Consider the following 6,008-nt stretch of genomic DNA (forward strand, 5'->3'; position numbering starts at 1 on the left):
TTTCCGTTGAGAAGTAACCAAAAGGAGGGGGCCTTTCATGATCTTCTGATAATATTGGATTGCACTCAGTACTTGATGCAGCCTGATCATAAACATAGTTTGGCAGATTATTGACTTGATTTTCAAAACTTCGGAGATAGCTTTGACGGTGGATTTCCGGACTCCTTAGTACGCAGTCTACTATTGTCTCGACACACCCTTTCAAGTCTTGCTCATATACTAGACGGATTCCACACATTACAACCTCCATATTTTGATTGTTGGTTCCAAATGAAGCTCGGATCTTGCTCCGTTGATTCAACTTATTAGTGAAAAAGACACGAGGTATGTGGAATAGAAAAAGTCTACTTGGCCCAGCAACGATCGTGGCTGGGGTTGGGGGGAAGACAAAAAAGCATTCGAGATCATCATCATATGCATCCAAATGACCGAAGATGTTGCGGGAAACACTTGTCTGATCGCGGATAACATAACTAACATATACGGCAAATCCCATCCATCCCTTGTCATCATATATATTCGGAGGCAGGTCGACCTCAACTACAGGCCCATACCATGAAGTGTGAACCATAGTGGAGATGCACTTAAAGGAAAAATATACTTGTGCATTTTGTTTTGTGCATAGTTTACCTGCATGTAAAAGATAGAGATATATATATCACGTTGAGAGAGAGAGAGAGAGAGAGAGAGAGAGAGAGAGAGAGAGAGTGAGTGAGAGAGACCTCATAGCATCTGAGAAGCAAGGATCGAAGATATGTTTTCAGACTAATGGTCGAGTCAGTACTGTCAATGCAGCCTGGCTCCTCAACCGAAAATGAACTGCTTGAATTCTTTGAGTTGCATTCCAATATTTCATTCGAGGTAAAACCTTTATCCAATAGATTTGACCCACTTGATTCTACTTCACCAACATTCTCTGGAGTAACCAGGTGTACAAAGTGAAATCCGGAACCACTTCGCGGAGAGCTCTGGAACTTGAAATGCCCCTTTCCATCGCAAATGTCGAGAGTCGTCATATTCTTAGAGGTTTGGACTGCATCAATAAACTCGTGGGCATTTTGCTCATATACTAGACGAGCCCCGCACATTTGCACCTTCAAAAATGGACTTCCAATCTTAATTGAAACCTCAATGTAACTCCATGTATCCACCTCATTTGACTTTTTCTCAAACCAGATGTGTGGTACATATATCCAATATCCTGCTGGCGTAACAGCGAGGCATTTAGGGAATTCTCGCTCTAGGGGTTCTTTTAGAGGACCTTCATCAGTGCCAAAATGAAACAAAAGCTGGTCGAAATCTTCTGGGTCCAAATGAAAATCTAACCTCCTAAAACGTGTTGACTCCCAAGTCTCAAGTTCATGGATTTCAAAGACAAAATAAAGAGCAAAACCCAACCACTTTCTACTATCATCCAAATCCGGATGCAACTGGATTGTGATCGAGGAACCCATTCTCGGAGTCTGGAACCACATTGGAATTCTTGCTGCACTTGAAGTACCCGAGATAACTCTGGCAAGATCGATGTTTGCCTAAGAAAAATAAATTGAATTAAGAAAAGGAGGAAACAGAGAGCGAACTTTTCACGGTTCAACTAAGCCATTGAATATCAAATATTTCAGTCCAAACTACTGTTCCTAAATTCCAATTTGGCTTCCTAAATTGACCGTACGTACATTTTAAAGCCTATGTATGAGATTTGACAAAGTTTGATGCTGCAAGAAAAAAGAAACTAACATACCTTAATGGTTCTTTCATTCATTAGGTCACCTTCTGCAGTTGATAACGAAAACGTCCCAAGCTTGCCGCCTTTCGATTCACGTGGCGTGGAGGTCCTAAGAAGAGCCAGTCCTGTTTCATCTGAAACTATACCACTAATTTCATTAGAATGTTCTTCCAATGAGATACAATCTTCAGCAGCAACATTTACTATACTCGACGGAAGTTCTGGCAATGATCGAAGCCTGCTACAGCTTCTCAAGAAAATAACTCTAAGCTTCGAAAGTTGAGAGATGCTTTCAGGTAAGAGCTCGAAATCGTTTCCACTTAGATCTAGTGCTAGCAATGATGGCAATCCACTTAGGTCACTGGGAATTGCTCCATCTTTTAAATGGCAATAGCTCAAGTTTAATTTGTTCAGGCAGGGTAAACCTGAGAACGAATCAGGCAACACAAAGCCAATGTCGGACCTCGGCAAGAAACAACCGAAAAGTAGGCCGAGTAGCGATTGAGGTGGCTGACCAGAACATCCTTGGCAGTTTAGCATTTTAAGGTTCTGCAGACGTAAAAAGGAGGATGGTACTTGTCTTATAGCAGTTCCACTTATATCAAGCTCCTCCAGATGTTCCACATTCCCTAGGTCCTCTGGCATTTTATCAAGTTTTGAGCAACCATCCAAATGAAGTTGAGACAAACGTTTCAAATTTCCCACATTTTCTGGAAGCTTATCGAGTCTTGAACACCCAGAAAGAATCAATTCTTCAAGGGAATCCCAACTAATGTTACATGGAAGGCTTCTAAGGGATGCACAATCTCTCAAATTCAGAACAATAAGGCGTCTGAGATCTCCAACCGATGAGTGGAGCTTAAGCAATTTTGTACATCCTTGAAGAATCAGCCTCTCAAGATTTGGGGCTCCTGTGAAGTCCGGGGTCTCCATCAAGTGTCCAGAGTCACTAAGGTCAACGAGTTTTAGCTTGTGCAAACTCTGGGATAAAACAATAAATCAATATGAGGAAAGTTTATGCAGAGCAATTAACTTAACAATTTTTCACATAAAAATGGAAGGATAAGAACACTTGCATAAGTGAAATTCTGACCTTAGTTCCCTGCCACAGTTGTTGAATGTGGCTGGAACACATACTGAGTTCAACGAGTTTATCAGGTGGGAAACTCATTGGCAAGGATTTGAAATTGTATCCATGCCACTCCATAACCCGCAACTCTGTAGAAAGATAACTGAGGCCTTGAGAAAGGTGTACATTACTCATCTTGAGCAATCTCAAGTTCTTCATCTGGGAAAAGGCGTCAGCATTCAAGTCTAATTCTTCTTGTGGAGGAGAGTTTAGAACTATTCCTTCGATCCTGTCTGTTCCCTAGTGACCAACAAGAACGAATTAGTGCAGTGCAGAGCATGATGTAGTCAAGTGTGTACTGAAAATTTTAATTGCATTATTAATATATACAATTCAATAAGCTTGTCTTACACTGTTATTCTTCATTACACGAATGATATCATTACTAAGCCACAACCTACTCCGCCTGCCAGGATCTCTTGGCCATTCACGCCGAACAATTTCCCGACCCATTTCTTCAATTAGATCATGCATCCACAATTTCGTCCCCGACATGGTTATAAGAGACTTACTGATCAGAACTTCTATGCCGATGTTGGGGTGGTAATCACAACTTTCTAATATACTCTTCACACGAATAACTATCCTTCCCTTTGTAGAAACATGCAATATCTAGAAAAATGTTTTGCTCTTTTTCCTCCAGTCCATCAAAACTTATTTTAAGTGTGTCCATGATTTTTCTATCAGGGTTTTCTTTTAGTCTACTCACAGCAGATTCCCAAAAATCTACACTTCTCTCAAACAAGAATGAACCCAGAACTTTAAGAGCTAAAGGAAGGCCGTTAGCGTGATTTAAAATCTTCTTGGACAGCTCCACAAAATCTTCTGGAGGGAGTTCTTGCTTGAAGGCTTTCCAACTAAAGAGGCAGAGAGCTTCATCATTGTTCAGTTCTTGAGCCCTATATATTTCATTTTTGGTCAGTCCATGTTCTATCAACAGACGCTCATCTCTTGTTGTTATAATGATACTACTTCCTGGACCAAACCAATTGCGCTCATTTGCTAATGCTTCTAATTGTTCGGATTGATCCACATCATCGAGAATGACAAGAACCTTTTTATAACACAGTCTAAGACTTATTGTATTCTTTCCCCTGTCAACGTCCTTAATATCAATATTTCTTTCCATCAAGATATCAGAAAGAAGTTCGTTTTGTAAAGGAATCAGACCATCTTTTCCAGTTCTTTCTCTGACATTGGCAATAAAACTACTGGCTTCAAATTGACTGGAAAATCTGTCATAAAAACACGTGCAAGAGTGGTCTTACCGATACCACCCATCCCCAGATCCCTACAAAGTGAGCATCATCATCTGGCCTATTATTTAAGCATAAGTACTGCAATTCCTCTACACGAGAGGCTATTCCAATAAGGTCCTTGGATGCAGAACTAGCTGAGACTATAGAGTTTAATTTACTGAGTATCTTTCCGACAATGTTTTGAATAGCTTTTGACTCGTCCCTGCAAATTAGGAAGATTGAAAAGTAATTTTCATTGACAGATCAAAGTTAGGAAAAGGCAAAAATTCTGTAAAAATGTTAAATAATGATTGGTTAGTAGTTAATGATATATATATATATGATTTAAAACCAGTACTTAGTCAAAAAAGGGGTGAAAAGCAAGATGCATGTACTATATATGCAGCTGGTTTTGTAAATGCAAGAAGAAAATTTATATGATTTAAAACCCTTAACTCCATCAACTTTCTACTCCGTACGTTTTTATGCAAAACTCAACAGCAACAATTCTTGTTGATGTGTTGATTTCCTTTTCTTTCTGTCTTCCTTTGTGTTATATGTACGTGTTGGGATATCTGTTTTACTATTAAAAGTACTTCTTTCTATGGAACTTTAGTTCATAATTTTTGGATTCTCTGGAGTTGGGAGCCTTAAATATTTGTGAGCACCAATTCAAATATAGAGAGAACTAAATACAAATATACATGTGTGTGTGTGTGTGTGTGTGTGTGTTGTGTTTGTATGTACATATGTATAATATGTTTGCAGTGGAAGATGCTGATCAGAGAAAGTAATTAAAATGATTACCCATCACGTAAATCCCATCCCGAGATATTGCTCACTTTCCGCAAAGCAGTTTTCCAGGTTTGCACATCCTCTTTGACAATATTGGAATCTTTTTCAAGCTCAGCAAAAGCTTCTGCAAAACTATCTGTCTGGTCTCGTACGTGAGAGGGACTCACATGGTAGAAAATCGGAAGGACTGTCAGCCCCGTCGTTTCCATGCATTCAACAATCTTGGCAAGTTCAAGCAAGCACCAGCTCGAAAAAGCATAATTCCGTGAGAGAACGACAATTGCATACTTAGATTCTTCAATTGCTTTCAAAAGATCTGGAGATATATATCTTCCTCGCTCTAGCTTTTCGTCGTCTCTGAAGGCGAAAATATTTTTATCTTTCAAAGCAGTATAAAGATGAGCAGTAAAATTCTTGCGGGTGTCCTTGCCATAGAAACTGAGGAAAACATCGTATCTCCATCGAGGCGGAGAACAAGAAATTAATGATGAAGTTGGCCGGGCTGTTTGATCAGTTTTCATGGAGGAGAGATGAAGCTTGAAACTTACACAGCGATGTTTGCGAGAGCTTGGAGATCAATCAGAAAAACGACATGATTATAAGGTGATCACCTTTATTCTCTACGTGTTGGTCTTTCTAGTCAAGATAAAAGTAATTAGTTTAAATAATTAAAAAAATTAAATTAAACTAAAAGTATAGTGAATATATTTTGCTTTTGCCTAAAAAAGTATAGGAAAATGTTTAGATGGAATTGCCCATGATACCTCTTGAATTTGCTTAAAAAACAGAATAAATAGACAATGTCACATCAGCATAGTAAAAAATAAAAAACAGAGATTAAAGTATGAATTGAAAATTATATTGGAATTAATTAAGATATATATTTTAAGTAAAATTTGGTCAATATTAGCATGCATATCATTCGGTTTGGGGTAAAGGATTTATTGCACATCCTTAAAGAGAAATATGTATATTTCATCATATATAAAAGTACTAGGTTGATGATCATAAAAATGATTTCACAAATTAATATGGTTATATAATGTGATACCTAAAATATTTTTTTCTTTTTTAAAAAAAAAAAAATTAATTTTACTATCTAATGTGCTACGACAAACCA

General features: G+C 38.2%; 1 pseudogene; it reads right to left on the minus strand.

Moving 5' to 3' along the window:
• Positions 1–393: 393 nt before the first annotated feature.
• Positions 394–5,487, minus strand: LOC121243360 (annotated as a pseudogene).
• Positions 5,488–6,008: the final 521 nt, after the last annotated feature.

The sequence above is a fragment of the Juglans microcarpa x Juglans regia genome, chromosome 8D (assembly GCF_004785595.1).
Source record: "Juglans microcarpa x Juglans regia isolate MS1-56 chromosome 8D, Jm3101_v1.0, whole genome shotgun sequence".
Taxonomy (NCBI): domain Eukaryota; kingdom Viridiplantae; phylum Streptophyta; class Magnoliopsida; order Fagales; family Juglandaceae; genus Juglans; species Juglans microcarpa x Juglans regia.